Source organism: Bos indicus x Bos taurus, chromosome 29 (genome assembly GCF_003369695.1).
Source record: "Bos indicus x Bos taurus breed Angus x Brahman F1 hybrid chromosome 29, Bos_hybrid_MaternalHap_v2.0, whole genome shotgun sequence".
NCBI classification, from domain to species: Eukaryota; Metazoa; Chordata; class Mammalia; order Artiodactyla; family Bovidae; genus Bos; species Bos indicus x Bos taurus.
This window is the reverse complement of record NC_040104.1, coordinates 28,153,724-28,166,882: the sequence shown is the minus strand read 5'-3', so window position 1 is coordinate 28,166,882 and position 13,159 is coordinate 28,153,724.

Below are 13,159 nucleotides of genomic sequence, written 5' to 3'. Positions count from 1 at the left end.
TTTTTATCTCTGAGTATTATGTTGTCTATGAGCCAGTCATAAATAGCGTTTATTATATACTCTCTATACCTAGTTGATGAGAGTCTTTATCATTTGCTTGATTTTCATCTTGGCAATTGATGTGTCTAATTTTGATTGGTTCCTCTTTGTAGTTTCTAGTTCCTTATTACAGAGATCTGCATTTCCACAAGAAAGACTTTCTTAACTCCTTTAGCATTTTTATTACCTCCTTTTTGAACTCATCTCTAGTAGACTACAGAGATCTCTTTCACTGTCCTTTCAGTGTGCTCAGAGCACACTAGCAAACATGTGTCTCAGGCTGGAAAGTGCAGTGATGTGGCAAAGACTACCTGTTCTTGTCTCTCCCTGTCCTGTCTGCCGCAAGCCAGCTGCTGCACTCTCCTCTGAGTTTTTGAAGCTCCCTTTCTGTCCTGACTGACCTCTCAGTCAGTAAAGGGGGTTCCTGGGGTGAAGAAACCTTTCGTTTTTCACGGATCTCTCCCAGGCGTGCAGGTCCCAAACCTATTCCTTTCTGTTCCCCCTTTGTCCTACTTTTTGTTCCCCTTTACCCAGTTACATGGAAATCTTTCCTACAGCTTTGGTTGTATGAGATCTTCAGTCAGCATTCAGTAGGGATTCTGTGAGAACTGTTCCACTATATAGATGAAGTTTTGATGTGTTTGTGGGAGGAGGTGGTTCCATGTCCTACTTTGCAATCTTGATCTCTGCCCTCCCTTGATATTTAGCATCTCTTGTGTCTTTATATTTAAAAGAATTGGACATACAATGCATATAATAAAGTTTACTTTTATGACTGCTTGATTTTCTAAGAAAACATGAGCCTGTTTCCTGTTAAACCATTTAAAAAATATTTATGAGAGTGGATTTCATTCTTTGCAAGGGTGGTTAATTATTCCCCTATAGGAACATTGTTGAATGACTAAAGCTGAAAGCTTTCTGGGATAATTCTTTAAGTGTGATTATGATAGAATTTCACTAGTATGGGTAGCATTTTGTCTTTTAGATACACGTTATAATGTTTGTTGTTTATACATAAGCTATCTGAGAGGAGAAATCTACACACTTAAACAATTGCTTCAAAGTGACCCAAAGCTTGAGATAACCTAATTTCAGGTTTAAACACTTTCCTATTTCATTATTTTATTTGTATATGAAGATGTTTAAGTGAAAATAAAAACATTATAGGGTCAGAAAAATATGGTTTCTGGATCCAGTGGGATGAAACACTGAAGAGGAAACCTTAAAACATTCCTTCAAATTTATACTTTAAGTAGCTGATGTTCTTGGGAAAATGTTTCTATCCTCTCTAAAATAAAAGATTTAGATATTCCACTGTCTTCTCTAGCATCTGTTCTAGTATATACTTTTCACAGACACTCAGGATACAATAAACATATCTATTGCTCTCCTTTTCTTTTTCATTTGTGTGTGTGTGTGTGTGAATCTCATATGCCTGTTGACCTTTCAAGAGTAAATGAGAATTTCAGTGTCTAGATGGTTTCCTCCAATGGCTTTTGAGGAATATACATCTGAAAATTAGGGCTTGGTGTTCCTTGGACTGCAAGGAGATCCAACCAGTCCATTCTGAAGGAGATCAGCCCTGGGATTTCTTTGGAAGGAATGATGCTAAAGCTGAAACTCCAGTATTTTGGCCACCTCATGCGAAGAGTTGACTCATTGGAAAAGACTATGATGCTGGGAAGGATTGGGGGCAGGAGGAGAAGGGGATGACAGAGGATGAGATGGCTGGATGGCATCACTGACTCTATGGACGTGAGTCTGAGTGAACTCCGGGAGTTGGTGTTGGACAGGGAGGCCTGGCGTGCTGCGATTCATGGGGTCGAAAAGAGTCAGACACAACTGAGCAACTGATCTGATCTGATCTGATCTGATTGATAAGAAAGTGAGCCATGCAATAATCTAACTGGCATATGGATCCCCTCATTTGCCATAACCATTCACTACATCATCCATGAACTACCATAACTTTTATGTTCATGACTTTATTGAATTAAATGTTAAGTGATTGGTCTACACCTAAATATGCATCTTTTTCTATTTGTTAATAGAATTATGATCTTTCAAAAATAATTTCTGCTTTTGAAACATTTATTATGGTGTATTAAACCCATAATCCATTAGCAAACAGATTTAAACAAAAAAAGCCTTTAAAATTTCAAAAGAATGTTGTCAAAGGTTTTGCTCTTGAACATTATTTTTCCAGATTCTTTTTTAAAACTTCCTCTCATTATCAGTCCAGGTTAGCATAACAGGAGAACAACTAAATACTTAAGGTTTATAACTCTTCTGGTAAATTTTTTTCCAAGGTGTTTTCCAAAATGACCAGCTTCCTCACTCACAACTTACTCCTAGTAAAGTATTAGTGAAACTAAAATAGATACAGGAGTTATTTTTGTGTACTATGGCTGGTTGAACAATGTAAGTGGACAGTTATTGATTACCTGTCTAAACTGATTGACACTAATTTTAATAAGCTGGGACCTTTAGCCCTTATTTCAACCAGCTGCTCATGAGTTCAAGACTTTATTCCTCCATTAGAACAAATAGAATGATTTGCTGACTTTTTCTAAAGGCTTTCCATGGTCAGAAAAACAAATTATTATAAAAGCCCAGAAGCTGAATTGTGATTTTATAAGAAAAGCTTTTGGTCTTTTAATGTTTAATTTGCTGTTGACTGCATTCCAGATAGTTAAAATGTTCTACTTCCAAGACCCTAAATGTGAACTGAAGGACCTCTGAGTATTTCACCTTAAGTAATGTGGATCGTTGTTAATTATGAGATTGTATTTACTGATGCACTGTAACAATGGCTGGTGAGTGAACAAATTAACTCAAAACAAGTCTAAAAGCTATACTGGAAGAATGCAGCTTAATCTTGTGACACTGACTTGGTAAGAAAAATATATATATATAACAAATGCATGTATTTTAAAGCCATACCATTTCCCTCTACACAATGATATTTGAAAATGTCTTTGACAGCTAAAAATAAAATGATAAATGGGATGTCCAAATACAGACAGTAGTTAAATCAGCCAGCTTAACAAATCTCCCTCTTCCTACTACCCCCTCTGCTCCTTGTTTTCATCAGAAGATCCTGGACCAAAACATGAAATGAGCACTTCTATTGCATATAGTAGCATCAAAATTTAATATAGATAAGCTTGATCTTGAGGGGATAAATCTGTGTATTAAAGGAATAAATAATTAGGAATGTGCTGAGTTGGTTTCATCTTTCTCCTTTCTGGGAATCTAGTATTTAAATGAGATGATTACATTCCAATTTGTTCTCCTACAAAAACAGCTAATTTGATTGTGTTTTTTCTTATTTCTTAAAGGAGATCATAATAATTAGTGCCTTTCCCTGTATATGATAAGTAATAAAGATGGCCATTTTCATTTCATCCTTGCAAAGCAACCTGACTTGACAAGTGCTTACACCTGCAACTGTATTTTCTAACTCTCCATTTTCTTCTCTAATTACTCCTTGATTGTGGGGTAAATTCTCCAAGCTATAGTGGGGAGGAAATCATTGTCTTTTAATCATTTCCCTGGGGAATTTATTCCACTTGTTTACTGATGTGTATGGCTGACTGAATAAAGTAATTCCTAATTAGAATATATGAAATAATCATTGGTCTATCTGGAGTCATAATTAATGCATTAGGAAAAATTTACTGTCAAGAAAATAGGTATTAGCATTCATGAGCTCATTTTATCTGCTTTAAAACACAGGATACCTTTTAGAACAGTGTTTGCTAAAACAATAATAAAAATATGGCTATTTACTAAAATCATTAGTGTGCATCATTTGAAATATAGATTATTGCATCTAAACTCCCTTCTACATAATGCAACAAGGTAAAAGTAAGGTGATTTGACAGCTTATTAAATGTAACTGAAAGCTTTAAAAAAAGGGAAAAATTCCTTTCTTTTATCATTATATTTGATATAATGTTTATTTAGTGTTTTCCTTGTCTTGGAGGTAAAAAAAAGAACCCTACTAAGGGAATTTTATCTTTGTTAGGATAACTAAAATCTTTGCTTTAGGCATATGTTTTTGGGTAGGAAATAGTAAGTATTTGAAGCTAAGATCACAGAAAGGTCAAAGCCCTCAAGGGAAAAGCTGGCTGGCAAAAAGCACGTGAGATGTCCTTTGCTTGGAGGATTCACCATGGTCCACAGTCTAGCCTTCAGCCTTGCCAACTCAGAGACACAATTTTGTCAACGTATTGAGAATGTATTCGTCTTTTTGGAAAGAATTCCCATAGATCAATCTCAGGTTGAGTGATGTGAAAAGCAAAGGCTATCCTATTGATTTACAATGAGAAATATAACTGTCATAAAGCTGAGCACATTTGCATCAATATGACCAGTTCAATCTTCCACTAAGCAAATCTTCCTGGAAGTCAAATTACAATCTGAATTTGTTGGCTGAGCAAGGAAGAGGGCCAGGTTAGTGAATTACCCCTTCCACTCTTCTCTTCTGCTCTTTCTGGCAAATGAGCTGCTTCCTAATTGAAACATCCTCTATAGAGAAGCTAATCCCTTGGGTCAAGCCCTTTGAAGTTTTCCCTCTTTTTAAGATGCTTTCATATATTGTGGATCTCTGGCATTATACATTGCTTCTACATTTTAAATCTCAGAGGTCATAATTTTTCACAATTACTTGTAGGAGACTCTTACTGTTGACCCATGTTAAATATCTTCATATAAAAATCTTAAAAAAAAAAAAAAAAAAAACTAATGGGAAAATTCTCATGAAGAGTCTTAGTTGTATAACTATCTGCTCTGAGAAGTCTAAAATACCTTTACCAGGAAGGCATAATCACAGCACGTACAGGCACACTCTACTGAGGGTAAACGACATTGGCCTTCATTATGAAACCACGTACAAACCCTGTCTCCTCCTCTTTTGAAGTGTATTGCTGACTCATGAGTTAATGATTGGGGAATGTGAAGATGTAGAAACAAAGAATAGCTGTTGAGCTGGGGAACTAGTAACAATTTAGACTGTACATCTGCCACATAGCAGAATCACCGACCTCATAGCTCCCTGAAAGATATTGATAAAGGCCTGACACACATTCCTAAGTTGTTTTTATAGGCAGACTCCATCCAGATGAAAACTGCTGACGACAAGACTATAAACTCTAGACTGGTCGAAACCAGGAGATTGATAATACTTGAACCTTCACCTTAATGCCAACCAATCCAAGAACTGACCATGAGCTTATCATGATCTGCTCTGTGAACACTATATAACTCCTCATTACACCCTCCAGGGTGGGTCACTCAGACTTGAGGGCATTAGCCTGCTTTGGCCATTTATTCCTAGCAAAGCAATAACAGCTATTCTTTTCGATTTCACCCAAGCCTCAGTCTCCATGTTTCTATTCGGCACAGGTGAATAGAGACCAATTTTCAGCAACAACACATCCCCTACTCTGTCATTTCTGTATTCTTCTTCACAGCTCTTCAGTCTCTCTTCTTTATCCCCTTTCTCAATCATCCTATCTCCACCCCGAGCCCTTTTACACATGCCTAAGTCAACTACAAGTCCCCACTTGCCAAGAGCATTTGCCAGTGATTGAACAACAAGAGCATTTGCCATCTGCCTGTGCGACTGTAGCTGCTGGCCTTCAACACCCCAGAGGGGAATTCAGGGTAGAGAGTGAGGCACTTTGTACTCCAGAGAAACTGGTGGAATATATCTTTATATCAATTTAGTCACTCAGTTCTGTCCAACTCTTTCCAACCCCATGGACTGCAGCATGCCAGGCTTTCCTGTACATCACCAACTCCCAGAGCCTACTCAAACTCATATCCATTGAGTCAGTGATGCCATCCAACCATCTCATCCTCTGTCATCCCCTTCTACTCTTGCCTTCAATCTTTCCCAGAATCTGGGTCTTTTTCCAGTGAGTCCGTTCTACACAATAGGTGGCCAAAGTATTGGAGTTTCAGCTTCAACATCAGTCCCTCTAATGACTATTCAGTACTGATCTCCTTTAGGATGGACTGGTTGGATCTCTTTGCAGTCCAAGGGACTCTCAAGAGTCTTCTCCAACACCACAGTTCAAAACCATCAATTCTTTGGTGCTCAGCTTTCTTTATAGTCCAACTCTCACATCCATACATGACTCCTGGAAAAACCATAGCTTTGACTAGATGGACCTTTGTTGGCAAAGTAATGTCTTTGCTTTTTAACATGCTGTCTAGGTTGGTCATAGCTTTTCTTCCAAGGAACAAATGTCTTTTAATTTCATGGCTGCAGTCGCAGTCACCATCTACAGTGATTTTGGAGCCCCCCAAAATAAAGTCTGTCACTGCTTCCATTGTTTCCCTATCTATTTGCCATGAAGTGATGGGACCAGGTGCCATGATCTTAGTTTTCTGAATGTTGAGCTTTAAGCCAACTTTTTCACTCTCCTCTTTCACTTTCATCGAAGCTCTCTAGTTCTTCACTTTCTGCCATAAGGGTGGTGTCATCTGCATATCTGAGGTTATTGATATTTCTCCCGGCAATCTTGATTCCAGCTTGTGCTTCATACAGTCCAGCATTTCTTTAAGGATCTTTAGATAGTTAGATATTTTTAGGAACTGATTTTGTGATGCTAATCCTTTCATTTCCTCATATCTAGAAAAGCACTAAATCCCTTCATGGTGACATCAGTTCCTGATGACTAGCAGAAAACCTTTTGTAAAATGAGTGCTTGATTGCACTGAACTCCCCCTTGCTGACCTTCCCTCAATGCCTCTTTGGAGCAGTTTCTCAGAGCTATCTGAAGTGCTGTCTCCCAGACTGCAGTCCTCATTTTGCCCCAAATAAAACTTACCTTGCAGCTCTCATAATATGCATTTTTATTTTAACCTCTTATGTCACAGATCTTAGAAGGAGAGGGCTTCTGAGACCTTGGTCTTGTTTTCAGTAAACATCCTGCTTGTTGTCCTGGATTCCTGGAATGTGTCTTTAGTCTGATAAATTATTAGCACTCAGATCCAAGGAAGTGCAGTAATTAAATTCTGTTCCATATGCTTAAGGGAAAACAACTGGTGATCATTAATCTTAAGCCCATGGGAAAATGGCCATAGGACATGAAAAAGGGTAGTGACTTAATTCAAGGATCAAGGAAGCCATGCCAAGTCATTTCAGTCATGTCTGACTCTGTGTGACCCTATGGACTATAACTCACCAGGATCCTCTGTCCATGGGATTCTCCAGGCAAGAATACCAAAGTGGGTTGTCATTTCCTTCTCCAAGTTAAGTATCTTGACCTTTAAATTGATTGGGTAGAAATAATGTGATTTAAGGAAGGACTTAAAAACTGCTGTAAGTCCAACCTCAGTGTGGGGGCGGTGGAGGGGGGTGGTGCTCTTTACCGGGTCTCAGTATCTATGCTGAGAGCTTTGTACTTTCCTCCTCTATAATAAATCCTATTTGCTTGCTACCATGAGTGTTTGCTTGCTCGTGGATTCCATTCTTCAGCTCTGCAGACAAGAACTTGGATTCCCATCTCACTACCATTCCAAATGCCAGAATTCAAGTTCTAATTCTGCCACTAAGCAGCAACACATTCTGGGTCCAGGCACCTAACTGTTTCTGAACTTGTCTCCTTATCTTTAAACGAAAGATTGAATCTGGTAAATTTTTATATGTTGTTGACCCTTTGGTGTGAATGATTTGGGAGAATTATTGAAAGTTAAACGATGTGAGATGAATTGTTGATGGAATTGAGGCCCTGATCTGAGTGAGACAGTGATTTGAAAGCTGTGTTCCTCTCTAGAAGACAGCCACCATTGAATGGTGTGGACATTTTGTCTATTAAAAACTCATTGTACCTATCATATCCATTGCCTTTGTCTTCCCAGAATTTCTTGTTTCTCCCTCCAAGAATATTCTTCCTCTGGAGAACCCAGTGTAGGATGTGTTTCCAAAAACAGCTTATTTTTCTTACTGATCTGAAATGAGTCATTCAGCTATTGTTTGGCTCCTTGTTACTTGGTTTTTAGAATCAGCCCACTTCCCAGCTTCAATTCCAATTCCTTCGCTTCTTCCATCTCAGGGCTTTATCACATGAATGCTCTTGCTGTTTTCAGCAGAATATTCTATGCCTTTCATGACTAAAAGTCTTTGCACCTGCATTTCCCTCTCTATTCCTACTCCGCCTTTATAATCTGACTCAGTTTCAGTATAATATGTCTGCATGGCACTCCCTGAATTCCCACACACGTTTTGGGTTGGCCAAAACTTGTTCAGTTTTTTCTATTGGATCTTATAGAAAAACCCAAATGAACTTTTTTGCTAACCCAATAGAATTATTCATGACTTCTCTTTGCTCTTGTACTACTCTATCTGTTTTCCAACAGAGCAAATATCACCCTGCACTAAAATTGTAATTATACTGCTAGTGCAATAAGCAAAGTGCTTATAACACCAAGCAAAAATTCTTCTTGGTTCTTACTGTTCTTCCGTGGGTGTTAATTTGCATTTGTACAAGCCGGTGACAGAGATCTACTTGAAACCCAGAGCCTTTAGGCTAGCTAATTGAGGGCACTATATAGAAAAATGGTACATGTATTATCTCATTCAAGTTTTTCCCACTTGAGAGATAAGAAAACCAGTCTTAGAAAGCTTAACAATTTTCCAAGGGACGCACAGCAAGTGACTCAGTGGAACTAGGATCTTAACCAAGATGGATTAACTCCAGAGCCACAATACTATCTCATACTCACTACCCGTACCTCTCTAAACTCCCATACTAATGCTTCTCTGTACTTCCTCTTCTCTGACTGATTTCCTTTCCTTCTGTCCTTTCCATCCATTTCTACTATGCCCTCAGGAATTCTCTGCAGTGAAAACATTCCTACTTTTGAAGATTTGTTGTTAAAAATTTGTTTTTATTATATTGCTTGGGTCTGTAGTCATCTTTCCCTTGATGCTAATTAGAAAAACCAAGACTGTTAATATTTCTACCTTTGCTTTCAAAATAAATAAATAAAATTTTTGATAGAATGTCTACTCTCCCTTTTGCTCTAACAAAAATCTGTAAACCCAATCCCCTTTACACTTATTTCAAGAGAAACTGGGCCTCCTCCCTTCTTCCACATAACTTCTACTTCAACATGACTTCTAGAACAGCACTCCTCTCTTTTGTAAAATCCTCTCTTCATTTGAGGTGTATGCTGCCATGTTCTATGACTCTTCACTCTCCTTATTGGTGTCTAACATGGCTGCCTAAAGTATTTGCTTTCCTACTCAGGCATTTTCATCTTCTTAAGGACCTTTAAAACTCTCTGAAAAACCTGTTTAGCATCCAGCTCACAGTTTCTTCTGACTCACTCCACTGATCATTGACACATCCTGTTTCAACTCTATAAATACTAGACTTCATCATCTTTGAACCACCTTGTAGCTACAAAATCTTAATATTTTATTCTTCAAAGTATCACTACAGCCTCCTATCCTTCTAGGTCTCCTAAGAAAAACTGACTTATTCTTCTACTTTATATAGTCGTCAATGTCCTTCATTCCTCTAACAGCTACTCATTCCGTCTTTTCTCAGCTTGCCCACTCCCACCTGGGCAGGCCTTTCTTCTACCAGACATGGACATCATAGTTAAACATATAAATCATTTTTTTCACCAAAGCTATCAATTTCCACACTCTTATGTTTATGCTGTACCTTTTCAGTAATTGAAAACAACAAGTCATGCTATATCTGTACTTTCTGCTTCTGGAAATTTCAGAATATCACATCGAAATTATTGCAAATACTCATCCCAGGGAAAATTAGTCTTTTACTGAAATGCTATCCATGTACTAGCAGCATGTCTAAGGGATGTGCAGACTATCTTACTTAAGACAATCCTCCTGTGTCTACATGTATACTGCTACTGATACTGCTAAGTCGCTTCAGTCGTGTCCGACTCTGTGCGACCTCAAAGACGGGCAGCCCACCAGGCTCCCCCGTCTCTGGGATTCCCCAGGCAAGAACACTGGAGTGGGTGGCCATTTCCTTCTCCAATGCGGGGAAGTGAAAAGTGAAAGTGAAGTCACTCAGTCATGTCTGATTCTTCGCCACCCCATGGGCTGCAACCTACCAGGCTCCTCCATCCATGGGATTTTCCAGGCAAGAGTACTGGAGTGGGTTGCCATTGCCTTCTCCATCTACGTGTATATATGTATATTTATCATCAAAAGGGATTAAATTACATACAAAGAGGCAAGATAGAGTGAATCATTGGAAAAAATGCCAACCGCCTGCATTAATTCTTATATAGCTTTAAGAAAAATTTCCACCCTTCTCTGTACTTTTGTTGAAAGGTGAAATTATTGACTTCAAAATGCATATTTCATATGCATTTCCTTTCCACAAGTGTATGGGAACTTTTCTCATGAACTATTAGATGTGAAGCAGAATAGTGTTCCATTAAATTACTCTGGTAATTGCCTCAATATCTACACAGGTGTACCTGTGAAACACACGTGTACATGTGTTTTAGTATTAATATAACGTGTGCTACTTTGTGCATATGTATATTAAATACAAATACAGAATGTATGTAGAGCAATGTTTCCAAAATTGTAATGTAACCTGAAAAGCGGCAGAGTTCTAATGTTAATAAATTGAAAATCTGGATTCAAATGATAAACAGGGTTCTTTAACTGCAGGATATCTCAATGCTTGGAATAAGTTGGTGTGCATATGAGAGAGATATAGTTGCAGTTTTCAAACTTTATTTCATAATGGAAACTTCTCTGTAAAATATCAGTTTATAAGACTTTACCTTCCACAGACTACGCATTGCTAAATTGAGTTATAAGTTTATTTTCGATAGTACATTATTAGCCACCATTTTTCATCCAGTTAACAGAGAGACAAGTTGACCTAATGGTCAACCAACCAGTAGACTTAGTTAATAAAAGTAAAGCAAAATTATTCAAAGTAAATAAGAGACTTGACAAACAAATTGTAGTGCACTCAGACAATGGAATGCCCATGTATTAAAAAGGAACGGACTGCTAAAACACAAAGTACTATAGGCCAGTCTTCAAAATATTGTTCTAAGTAAAAGAAGCCAGACCTTTATTAGAGGACTTTTTTCTTGGTGATTGCTTAATTGCCTACCATATTCCCCTTAATTTATCAGAATGTACTTTAAGTAAGATATAAAAATATCTATATATCAAATCCTACATAGCTCAAATCCCTCTTCTCCCTTCTTTTGATATGATTGCTAAACACACTGCATTTATACCCTACAAACTCAGCAATATAATGGTATAATTATTGCTTTTATATAAATGTATGTTTTTAAAGAAGCTGAAAGAAGAAAGATCATGTATATATTTACTGTTGGCTAATGTAGATCTTCTCATTTACTATCTCACTCTCTTCCTTGTTCCTTTAGATTCTAGACACCGTCTGATAGGGCTTCCATATGGCGCTCGTGCTAAAGAACCCACCTGCCAATGCAGGAGTTGCAAGAGACACAAGGTTTGATCCCTGAATCAGGAGGACCCACTGGAGAAGGGCATGGCAACCCACTCCAGTATTCTGACCTGGAGAATCCCATGGACAGAGGAGCCTAGCAGGTTATAGTCCATACACAGAGTCAGACAACGACTGAAGTCGACTTAGTGTGCATGCACAGCATCTGATACCATTTCCATGTACCTTTGTTCCCAGCCTCCCTTTTTGATTTATTGTCAAATAGATTGCATAGATATCATTTTAGGCCCAACAATACAATTGCCTGTAAAATATGTATTTATGGAATAGCTTTCTAAAGTAGCTGAGAGAGGAAAGAGAAGAAAGAGCAATTGCACTGCCTTCTAATTACCTACAGAATTATCTTTACCAGTGCTCTTTGGATTCATATTAATGTCTGAGATCGCTTGCTTTCTGAAGAACTCTCTATAGTGTTTCTCTAAAATAGACCTGGTAGCAAAAAAGTCTATCAGCTTTTATTTATCTGAGGATGACTTTATATTCTCTTTACTTCTGAAGGATCAGTTCAGTTCAGTTCAGTTGCTCAGTTGTGTCTGACTCTTTGCGACCCCATGGACTGCTGCACACCAGACTTCCCTGTCCATCACCAACTTCCAGAACCTACTCAAACTCATGTCCATCGCATCGGTGATGCCATCCAACCATTTCATCCTCTGTCGTCCCCTTCTCCTCCCTCATTCAATCTTTCCCAGCATCAGGGTCTTTTCCAATGAGTCGGTTTTTTGCATCAGGTGGCCAAAGTATTGGAGTTTCAGCTTCAGCATCAGTTTCAGGACTGATTTCCTCTAGGATGAACTGATTGGATCTCTTTGCAGTTCAAGGGACTCTCAAGAGTCTTCTCCAACACCACAGTTCAAAAGCATCAATTCTTCAGCGCTTAGGTTTCTTTATAGTCCAACTCTCACATCCATACATGACTACTGGAAAAACCATAACCTTGACTAGATGGACCTTTGTTGGTAAAGTAATGTCTCTGCTTTTTAATAAGTTGTCTAGGTTCTGAAGGATAGTTTTTGTGCATTTAAGTTTTTTGGTTACAGAGTTGTTTGCTTGTTTTATCCCCTCCAAAATTTAAATATGAAATTTATCTTTTGAAATAGTCTTTCTTCTTCCTTTTTCCTCTCTCCTCTCTTTATGGTACTTCCATTATGTATATTTTGTTCTTCCTAATTGTATCCTTTAATTCTGAATCTGTGATCATTGTCCTTTATTTTTTCTGTTTTTTTAGTTTTCACAATCTCTATCAAACTTTGTTAAAGTGTAGATGTATTACTGAGGCTTGTTTTATGACTTAACATATAATCTACCCCTGAAAGTATTCCATGGATACTTGAGAAGACTTGGTATCCCATTGTTGGGTGAATATATGATTTTTTTCTTGCTACACGTCACATATACTGTAGAGCCTCTCATGATATTTTAACGCTGTACTTTTCAGTTACAAATTTTCATTTTGTTGTATATCTCTTTATTGCTCTTCTCTTTTTTTGAATCTTTGTCCTTGAATCTTGCTTTACTTTCTGAAGCTTGATTACCTTTGCTACTTTACACACATCTATTATAGTCTCTTTGAAGGCTTTGTGGTTTATATCTGATATCTC